The 11,558-nt window shown below is 37.6% G+C and overlaps 1 long non-coding RNA gene across 1 annotated transcript in view; it reads left to right on the plus strand.

Annotated features, from left to right (window-relative positions):
• Nucleotides 1-5,158: 5,158 nt before the first annotated feature.
• Nucleotides 5,159-11,558, plus strand: part of LOC135102164 (uncharacterized) — a 6,891-nt gene continuing 491 nt past the window's right edge. Inside the window, exons 1-2 of the long non-coding RNA XR_010269560.1 lie at nucleotides 5,159-5,675; nucleotides 10,288-11,558. The exon at nucleotides 10,288-11,558 is cut by the window's right edge and continues 491 nt beyond it. This is a non-coding gene — a long non-coding RNA (uncharacterized LOC135102164). The remainder of the gene's footprint in view (nucleotides 5,676-10,287) is intronic.

The raw sequence follows: 11,558 nt of genomic DNA on the forward strand, positions 1-11,558 counted from the left end.
GTTCTGTGCAATATTTTTTATTCTTAGCACCATCTTTGCCTTGATAAAACAGATATATCAAAAACATAACCATTTGGATCAGCTGCAACCCATGCTTTATAACCCCATCGCACAGGCTTTCCATGAATGAACTGCTTAGTCAGATATCGACCAAAATAGGGGATCATTGACTCATCAATAGAGATATTACTTGGCCCAAATACTTCCCTGTATTTGAGAAAGTTATCATTCAGGATTTCCATGAACAGAGAAACTCTGCCATACTTGTCATTTTTGGGAAGCTTTGTGTTGTCTGCAGCATGAAAGAACTTCATTATCTCATCAAAGCGATCCTGATGCATGGAGTCAGCAATAAGCTCATTGTAGACATCTGGCTGTCTCTGCAAATGCAGTCTGCGATGTGGAACACAACAGTGCCCTGGCACTAACAAAATTCCTTTGAAGGTTTTCATTTCATCACTTGTTAACGTGAATGAATGTTTACCATTCTGGATAGCTTAGTTCACAGTTTGTTTCAGTAGGTGGTCAATTGCTAATACATCCAAGAAAAGCTCAAATGTCTGACTAGGCTTATGCGGAATATCAGCAACTGATGGTTTGCGTGGATAACATGGGACATTTCTCTTTTCTGGGAGATCTTGTGCTTTCCATTTTCTGAGTTTTATTATTTTCTTTTTCTGGGATTCTTGTCCTTCAGCACATTCATCTGCATTATCTTGTGACTCTAAAGATTCTATCACTGCCAAAGCAGTTAATTGTGTTGAAGGAAGATAAGAGATATCCACGCTTTCTTCTTCGCCAGAATCTTTACTGTCACAGCACCATCATTTGCAGGTATGATGTAAAGGTCATGTACTTCAGTTTGTTTTACCATTCCACTGGGTTCATCTTCATCACTAACTTCACTCTCGTCAGACATGGTAGGTTTCTCTAGCTCGTCTAGAATGTTGTTCAACTTCACTTTTCTGAAAAAAAAAAGAGAAAATATATTGCATAAAATTTGTGTACACAACATGTATGCTGTCAAAAAACAATGCTAGGCTACACGTATATATCTATTCACTGCAATTACATGTGCAAAAAAGATACTATGCATTGCAAAATAACTACATCAATGAAGAAGCCGGTGCCGATACTTGCGTTAGCACAACATTGATGAACAACTAGGTGCCGATGGTTGCATTAGCGCAACTTTTCTTTGTAATTTTTTTACACAACTGTCATCAGCATCCTATCAAATAAAACTTTGTTGAAAAGGGTTCCTTCATCAAAAGAAACAGAAGATTACTGTGAAATAGATATGAACAAATATTTGATAATGATTTTCTTTACTCATCTCCTTTTTGATGAAGACATCGTTTTTCAGAAAGTGGAGCTTTTTTCACTGACTTTTCCCCTAAAATGGTGAGATGTCAGGAATCATATGGATCTTCCTGGATGTCATATGATCCATATGATCATATGGATCTTCTGGATGTCTACTGGCAACAGAAGCAGCTACAGGATGCAGCATGTTGTCCTTTCAGTGTAGCTCAACATCATGTTATAGCTTGTTTCGTGTTGCGTTGACGCAACGAGCAGCGTAAATGGGTTAAAGCAGTAATACACTAAGCACAAATATTGTTACTAGTAATAAAATTCTCTCTCTCTCTCTCTCTCTCTCTCTCTCTCTCTCTCTCTCTCTCTCTCTCTCTCTCTCTCTCTCTCTCTCTCTCTCTCTCTCTCTCTCTCTCTCTCTCTCTCTCTCTCTCTCTCTCTTCCTCCCTCCCTTCTCTTCCCTTCCCTTCCCTTCCCTTCTCTTCTCTTCTCCCCCTTCCCTTTTCTCCTCTTCCTTCTCTCTCTCTCTCTCTCTCTCTCTCTCTCTCTCTCTCTCTCTCTCTCTCTCTCTCTCCTCTCTCTCTCTCTCTCTCTCTCTCCTCTCTCTCTCTCTCTCTCTCTCTCTCTCTCTCTCTCTCTCCTCCCCCCATTCCTTTCCTTGTCCCTTATCTCTGACAGATAATGAGGAGGGAGGTGACAAGGAGGGAGGTTTGAGACAAGACAAAAGAGGAAGGAAGAGGAAAGGAAGAAGGGGAGGAAGGGACATAACTGAGGAAGGAGAGTACATGGGGCAAGGAGTGTAGGAAGGATGAAAAAGGAGGATGGGAGGACAGGGAGAAAGTAGAGTGAATAAATATAAGCAGCAAGGGTGAGGCGTGAATGAAGAATTAGGAGAGAAGTATTGAGAAATAAGTATTCTTTTTTCCTCTCTTCCACTTCTTTTAATTTTTCCTTCATCCATTTCTTTCCCATTTATGCTTCTTTCATCCATTGTCATTCTCAATCAATAAGCAGCAAGGGTGAGGCATGAATGAAGAATTAAGAGAGAAGTATTGAGAAATAAGTATTCTCTTTTCCTGTCCTCCACTTCTTTTAATTTTTCCTTCATCCATTTCTTTCCCATTTATGCTTCTTTCATCCATTGTCATTCTCAATCAGTCTCTTTCAACTTAGCAATTCTCAGGATTGTTATTCTCTCTCTCTCTCTCTCTCTCTCTCTCTCTCTCTCTCTCTCTCTCTCTCTCTCTCTCTCTCTCTCTCTCTCTCTCTCTCTCTCTCTCTCTCTCTCTCTCTCTCTCTCTCTCTCTCTCTCTCTCTCTCTCTCTCTCTCTCTCTCTCTCTCTCTCTCTCTCTCTCTCTCACACACACACACACACACAAAGAGAGAGAGAGAGAGAGTCAGTCACACACACACACACACACACACACACACACACACACACACACACACACACACACACACACACACACACACACACACACACACACACACACACACATACAAGAGTAAAATAGATGAAGTACAAAACAGAGATGGGTGGTTAGATGCAGTGTATTTGGACATCAAAAAAGCTTTTGATAAAGTTCCACATAAAAGACTATTGTGGAAGATTAAACATATAAAAGGACTGAGAGGGACAATGCTAAAATGGATGAGAGACTACTTAAAGGACAGAGAAATGAGAACTGTGATCAGGAACACCTGTTCAAGTTGGGGTAATGTAACAAGTGGAATACCACAGAGGTCAGTGTTAGCACCCATTATGTTCCAAATATACATCAGTGATATGCAGGAGGATTTTACCAGTTATATTAATCTGTTTGCTGATGATGCAAAATTGCTAAGAGTAATAAAGAGCCACATTGATTGTATAGAGTTGCAAAGAAATATTGTCAAAATTTATGGGTGGAGCAAGAAGTGAAAATTGGAATTCAATGCTAAGAAATGCCATGTGATGGAATTGGGAAAGAGTAAAAGACCTGCATGGGACTATAAAATGGGGGAGGAAGTAATAATGAGGAGTAAGGAGGAAAAAGATCTAGGAGTGGTATTTCAGGATACCCTAACCCCAGAATGGCATAAATATTAGGGTGGCATTTCATTACAATGATAAGACTATGATGAAAAAAATTATAGCCACTATGCTATGTCCCAGGCTGGAATATGTAGCAGTGGTGTGGTCTCCGCACATGAAGAAAGACATAAAGAAGTTGGAAAGAATTCAGAGGGCAGCTACAAGGATGGTACTGGAGCTGAGAAACCTAACATACAAAGAGAGGTTGAAGGAAATTGGACTACCAACTTTGCAGGTTAGAAGAGAAAGAGGAGATCTAATAACAATGTATAAAATAGTTAACCACATTGAGGAGACAGACAAGCAGGAACTGGTGTTGCTGGAAGAAGATAAAGCTGGATGGACGAGAGGGCACTCAGAGAAGATCAGGAAGAGTCAGTGTTTGAGAGACGTCAAGAAGTACAGTTTTCCACATAGAACTGGATATCTGGAATAGTCTAAATGAGGAGGCTGTTACAGCACCAAATGTGCATAAATTTAAGGAAATTCTGGATAAATATAGATATGGAGACAGGACACTATGAGCCCTGCTCGAACCCTGTATAATAAAACTAGGTAAATACACACACACACACACACACAGAGTTGAAGGAAAGTGGGTGGGTGGGTGGGTGGGTGGGTGGCTGAGTAGGATAGATGGATGGAAGGAGTGAGGAAATGGGGAGGAGGTCAGAAAAGGGAGATGAGGGTCAGGAAAAGGGGTGGTGATCAGGAAAGGGAGAGGGAGAGAATGGGGAGGGAAGGATGGAAGAGAGAGAGAGAGAGAGAGAGAGAGAGAGAGAGAGAGAGAGAGAGAGAGAGAGAGAGAGAGAGAGAGAGAGAGAGAACAAAACACATATATGCACACACATGGTTTTAGATGTGATGGTAGTACTGTACAGCCCCATTGCTTCATCACACCAGATGTGAGGACAGAACACACACTCTTAGAGAATTTGGTGAAACTTTTGCTGTTGCCTTAGACATATCAAAAACTTTTGATAGAATCTGGCACAAAGCTTTGATTTCCAAACTACCCTCCTACGGTTTCTATCCTTCTCTCTGTAACTTCATCTCAAGTTTCTTTTCTGTTGCTACTGTGGTAGACAGTCACTGTTCTTCTCCTAAATCTATTAACAGTGGTGTTCCTCAGGGTTCTGTCCTGTCACCCACTCTCTTCCTATTATTCATCAATGATCTTCTAAACCAAACTTCTTGTCCTATCCATTCCTATGTTGATGATACCATCCTATACTCTTCCATGTCTTTTCATAGACATCCAACCCTTCAGGAAGTAAACAGTTCATGCAGGAAAGCCAGAGAATGCCTGACTTTTGATCTCTCTAAAATTTCTGATTGGAGCAGAGCAAACTTAGTATTGTTCAATGCCTCAGAGACTCACTTCCTCCATTTATCAACTCGACACAATCTAGACAACTATCCCCTTTTCTTCAGTGACTCTTAACTGTCTCCCTTTTCTACACTGAACATCATTAGTCTGTCCTTTATTTATAATCTAAACTAGAAGCCTCACATCTCATCTCTAGCTAAATCATCTTGTATGAAGTTAGGTGTTCTGCATCATCTCTACCAGTTTCTACTGCCCCCCACCTCCATCCCAACTGCTAACTCTGTACATGGGCCTTATCTGTTCATGTATGGAGTATGGGAGAGAGGGGTTCCACTCACACCACTATTTTAGGGATGGTGGAATCAAAAGCTTTTTGTCTTGTCAACTCCTCTCCTCTAACTGACTGTCTTCATCCTTTTTCTCATTGCTGCAGTGTTGCAGCTCTTGCTATCTTCTACCACCAACTACGTGCCTCCCCTCCTCATGTGCCCTTGCTGCACAAGACTTCCTTCTTTCTCTCACTCCTTCTCTGTCTACCTCTCTAATACATGAGTTAATCAGTATTCTCATTCATTCATCCCTCTTTGGTAAACTCTGGAACTCCCTACCTGCTTCTGTATTTCCATCTTCCTATGACTTGAATTCTTTCAAGAGGGAGGTTTCAAGACACTCTTTTTTTTTTTATTATGATTATTATTATTATTCTATTTGACATTGGTATAGGAATTGGCATCAAGTGGGCTTTTCTTTTTATTAAAAATTTTTGTGTCCCTTGGCCAGTGGCCCGCTCACCTAACACACACACACAGCAGCAGAGGAGCTGACAGGACGTGTTTTTCTAGTGCTCTGCATATAGAAGGACGGAATAACACAAATTGCTCATGGTGGAACAAGATATGTTATGAAGATCCTGGAATACCTAGGTGGTAAATAGGGAAGAAAGAAACAGTACTGTGAGTATACTTATCCCGTCTCTAGCAAAGTTTGGTTTGGTTTGTTTACATTTTGAACAAATATGGCAAAAGGTGGCACCCCAAGAGGTTCCTTTGAAGGGTTTTACTGGAGAAGAAAGGGAACTAAATTATAGACTGCAGTGTAGAAAAATTTTGCATATGGAAGAAATGATGGACAAGTTATTGGAGAGAATAAAGGCATTGGAGGAATGCCAGAAGGAGACTGGTAAGGAGTTGGTGACAATTACAGCAAAGTTGATTGAGATGGAAGATAAAAATGAGATATTAAATGTGGAAAATGACTGTTTAAAGAAACAAATAAAGGAAAAAGTAGAAACTGTTCTGAAAGGAAATGAGGAAATGAAGGCAAGTGTAAAGGATGTGGAAATGAGACAAAATAAGTGGTTAAATGAACTTATATTTGAAGAAGAAACACTAAAGAAAATAATAGAACAACAAGAAAATGAAAAACAAAACCTGAGACAGAAAGTGGTAAATGTTATTAAAGAAGAGAAAAAGTTAGTGAGACACTAGAAAAATATAAACAAATAATTGTATTTGGTTTAAAGGAAAAGAAAATAGTAAGCAGAATTCAAAGAGACAAAAAGGAAAAGAACCTGTTGAATAAGTTACTGAAGAAAGTGACAGGTGAAGACAGTCAGGTAGTAAAGCAAGTGGAAGAGTTCCATAGAATTGGGAAATATGAAGAAGAAAAAATGAGACCCATAAGAATAAGGTTTGCAACACAGGTACAAGCAGAGGAAGTAATTAATGGGTCTTGGAGATTGCCTGGAGATGAAGAATATAAGAATGTATGGATAAACAGGGATATGGATGAGACTGAAAGGTTGAAGCAAAAGGAGCTGGTAAATGAGGCTAAACAAAAAAACAAAAACAAATGGAGGTGAAGAAGAATTTTTTTGAAGAGTAAGAGATATGAGGATAAAGAAATGGTACATCAAGCAGTAAGTAAGGTATGTTATACTAATGTAAATGGATTAATGTCAACAAAGATGGAATTAAATGAGTTATTAAACAGAACCGCACCAGATGTTGCTGTATTATGTGAGACAAAATGGAAAAATGAATGGGGAACTCCTGACATTGGTGATAATAAATATGATTTATGGATGAAAAATAGAAGTGACAAGGGAGGAGGTGGAGTGACAATTCTGACAAAAAAAATGTGTCAAAGTGGAGAAGGTAATAAAAAGTCAAGACATGTCTGAAGTTCTACAAGTCATGATTAGAAGTGGAAATGGAAGGATAATGAATTATGTAAGAGTGCATGTGCCACCTATGACCAATGCTTGGCAAAAAGAAGAGCAAGAAGAGATGTTGGTAGATGTGTTGAAAGGTCTTGAAAAGATAGTGAAGGAAAGTAGTGATATAGTTATTGTTGGTGATTTTAATTGTAAGGAGATAAATTGGGAGACATTGACAACTACTGGAAGCGAGAGCTCATGGAGTAATAGACTGTTAAACTAGGCGGCGAAAAACTTGATGATTCAATGGGTTGATTGTGATACCAGATTTAGTGGAAGAGATAAACCATCAAGACTTGGTTTAGTGTTTACCAAGGACATGGAAATTATTGAAACTATACACTATGATAGACCCCTAGGTAAAAGTGAACATGTGTTGATGGAATTTAATCTGAAAAATGAAAATGTAATCATTGATGAAAATTATAAGGTGAAAAGATTTAAATATAGTAAAGCTGATTTTCAAAAATTTAAAAAATAATTTGCTGCCATGGACTGGGAAGACTTCGAAGATGCAGATGTTCAATCTGAAAAATGAAAATGTAATCATTGATGAAAATTATAAGGTGAAAAGATTTAAATATAGTAAAGCTGATTTTCAAAAATTTAAAAAATAATTTGCTGCCATGGACTGGGAAGACTTCGAAGATGCAGATGTTCAATCTGAAAAATGAAAATGTAATCATTGATGAAAATTATAAGGTGAAAAGATTTAAATATAGTAAAGCTGATTTTCAAAAATTTAAAAAATAATTTGCTGCCATGGACTGGGAAGACTTCGAAGATGCAGATGTTCAGGAAAAATGGGATGAATTTATAAGGATATATAACTCTGCTGTGGAGAAATTTGTACCTAAAGGAGAAGCGAGATGTAGAAAAGGTAAAGAATGGTTCAATACAAAATGTAAAGAGGCTAGAAATTGTAAGCTAAATGTTTGGAATAGATGGAAGAAGAGGAAAACTGAGAGCAGATGGGAGGAATATACTGATACTAGAAATAAGTACATTGAGATAATAAGAATGGAGAGAAGAAACTATGAAAGAGATATAATAGATAAGTGTATAAATGAACCCAAACTATTCTTTAGATATGTTAATGAGAAGATGAAGAAGAAGAAAGGTGTATCAAGATTGAAAATTGAAGGAAAAATCTATAAGAATGCACAGGACATTGCAGAGGTTATGAATAATAGTTTCAGATCAGTATTTACTGTGAAAGGGGAGTTTGATACTGGAAGAGGTAAGTTGGTGAGGAATATACTGAGTACAGTCCAGTCAGTTATGATGAAATACTTAAGATAATGGAAGAACTTGATGTAAATAAAGCAACTGATCTAGATGGAGTATCAAACTGGATATTGAAGGAATGTAGATAACAGCTGGGTGATAAAATTCAGTGTAATGGTGACATCACTATCACAGGGAAGAGTACCAAAAAATTGGAAGAGAGCAAATATTACACCAATATTCAAAGGAGGAAATAAGGAAAATCCACTAAATTATAGACCAGTGTCCTTGACTAGTGTTGAAGGAAAACTATGCAAAAGAACAATAAAGGAAAGATGGATGGAACACTTGGAAAGAGATAAAGTTTTGGTAAATTGTCAATTTGGATTTAGGGGAAGATCATGCTCCATGAACTTATTGTCCTTTTATTCAAGGATAGTCAATATTGTGCAGGAGAGAGACAGATGGGTGGATGGTTTCTATTTAGACGACTTGAAGAAGGCATTTGACAAAGTACCACAACAAAGATTGCTATGGAAGATAAAAAATTATGGAAAAATTGGAAGAAGACTGCTGGAGTGGATGGAAGATTATCTGGATGATAGAGAGATGAGAACAGTAATACAAAACCAGAATTGATCTTGGCTGAAAGTAATCAGTGGTGTCCCATAGTGTTGGGACTGATAATGTTTGTAATATATGTGAATGACATAAATGAAGAAATAGACAGTTATATGAACTTATTTGCAGATGATGCTAAACTGATGAGAAGGGTAGAAAATGTAAATGACTGTATGGTACTGCAAGATGATTTATGTAAGATAAATAGATGGAGTAAATCTTGGCAAATGGAATTCAATTTAAGTAAGTGTAAAGTAATGGAGTTTGGTAAGAATAAGAAAAGAATACAATATCATTATGAGATGGATGATGTGAAGTTACAGAAATCAAAAGAGGAAATAGATTTGAGAGTAACAGTTACTGAAAATTTGACTCCAGACAAACACATTGATAAAATAACTGGAGAGAAGATGAATTTGTAAAAAGAATAAGAATGGCATTCTAATATTTAGATCAAGGAATGATAAAAAAAGTTGTTGATTTCCACGACAAGACCAAGATCGGAATATGCAGCAGTGGTGTGGTCTCTTCATATAAAGAGGAATATTATAAAATTAGAAAGAGTACAAAGAGCAGTCACTAAGATGGTTCTGGAGTTAAGTAAGTTGACCTATAAAGAGAGATTATGAGTGTTGGAAATTCCTACTCTTGAAAATAGGAGAGAGAGAGGAGATTCAATAAACATCTATAGAATGATAAATGGTATGGAAAATGTAGGCAAAGAATGTTTTAAAAATTTAGACACACAGAGTACAAGGGGACACAATAAGAAGTTGAAGAAAGTTAACTGTAGAAGAGACATCAAAAAGTATAGTTTTTCTCACAGAAGTGTGAACAAATGGAATGAACTCAGTGAAGATGTTGTCAATGCCATAACTGTCCATGCTTTTAAGTCCAAACTGGATAGATATAGAGATGGGATACTTTGAGACTATTCCCCTCCCATAAACCACAACTAGGTAAATACACAGATTTCTTTTTTTTTTCCCATGACTTTATGATGAAGCATAATATATTTTTTCCCACAAAACATCCTTGTTAACCCTGCATTACTCCCTTGGTGTGTTTTGGCACCCCAGTTTTATTTAAGTGCTCACAATTCCTAGTTGGCAACCTTTTTTTCTTCTCCCTCCCAATACTCTTCTGACTCATCAAGCATGTGTCACATGTAGTATGGCACAGTTGTGGCTCAGTTTTCCTGGGAGTTAGATGTTTGTTTTGCCTTCTGGGGTGGTCAGTCACCCCAGACTAACAAAGGTATGTATTTATGATTTATATATTCTCTTTTCCCATCAGGAAATGAAAATATGTAGATATAAGTGCATATTATGTATCAGTAGCCTACTCTGTAATATAAATATGGAATAAAATGCTATGCTTACTGATTTTAGTATTTTTTTTATCATTATGTATGGATTTATTATTTTATTTACAATTTATTACTCTTTCATTCTTGTAACTATGAGCCTAGCTAATGTAACATCTTTTCATTTTTTCAGACACAAGATGGATTATGATGCAGAAATGAAGAGGATTCAGAAGATGTTGGATGAAGTAGAAGTGAGTAGCTCATAAGACAAAGAAAGTGTGGGGAGGGATGTTCCTGCCTCCAACAGTGAAAGTGAAGAAGATTACCTGGAAGAGGATCTGCATGTTCCTAATTTTGAATGTTATGAATCAGACCCAGATGATCTACCAGACCAGCCCCAAAAGAAAAAGGCAAAAAATTGATGGATGGAAGGGAAAAAGATAAAACAACATGATGGAAGAAGAATGTTCCTAAATTGCTATGTCATACCCTTTCTAGCAATGTTATCAAATTTACACCAGAACTAAAAGGACCAGCTCTAAATGCCAATTCTCCTGCAGACTTTTGGGGAGTCTTCATCACGGCAGAAATAATTGGTTTATTAGTAGAACATACTAACTCGATGATCGCTATGCAGAAAGGGAACTATACTCAGCCCTACAGAACAAAAGACACTGATGTTTTCGAAGTGAAGGCATTGACTGGACTGCTTATGTTAGCTGGTACATATCATGTTAGCAGGCTGCACCTTGCTCATATTTGGAAAGCAGATGGTACTGGCATTGAGGTGTTCAGGCTGACTACGTCACTGGATTGCTTTCATTTTCTATTATGTTGTCTATAATTTGATGACAAAGCAACAAGTGAGAAAAGAAAGAAGGTGGATAAGCTTGCCCCAGTTAGGCAAATATTTGAGATGTTTGTGGAAAATTGCAAAAAGAAAAACACCCCATCAGAATTTGTGACTATAGATGAAATGCTTGTAGCCTTTAGGGGCCACTGTCCCTTTAGGAAATATATACCCAGTAAACCAGCCAAATATGGCATCAAATCATCACGTTCTATAATTCAACCAAAGGAGGAATAGATGTGCTTGACATGATGATGGATAAGTATTACGTTTCCAGAAACAGCTGGTGTTGGCCTCTAATTGTGTTCTTTGCTCTGCTGAACATTGTCTGTGTAAATTCGTATGTCCTGTATGCTCACAATCCACAGAATAAACTCAAGCACTGCAAATTCATCAAGAAAGTATGCATGATGCTATTAGAAGACACTCTAAAGAAAAGACTGTAGAACAAAAGGCCAAAAGGTCTCAGAACAGAAATTGCAAGGCTGTTCCCTGAAATTGCAGATGCAACATCCTCAACAAGCTCACAGTTGTTACAATGCCAGGCAAAGAGATGTGTATTTTGTGCCAGGTCAAAGGATCGAAAGGTGAAAACAGTATGTAGCACATGC

The sequence above is a fragment of the Scylla paramamosain genome, chromosome 7 (genome assembly GCF_035594125.1).
Source record: "Scylla paramamosain isolate STU-SP2022 chromosome 7, ASM3559412v1, whole genome shotgun sequence".
NCBI lineage: Eukaryota > Metazoa > Arthropoda > Malacostraca > Decapoda > Portunidae > Scylla > Scylla paramamosain.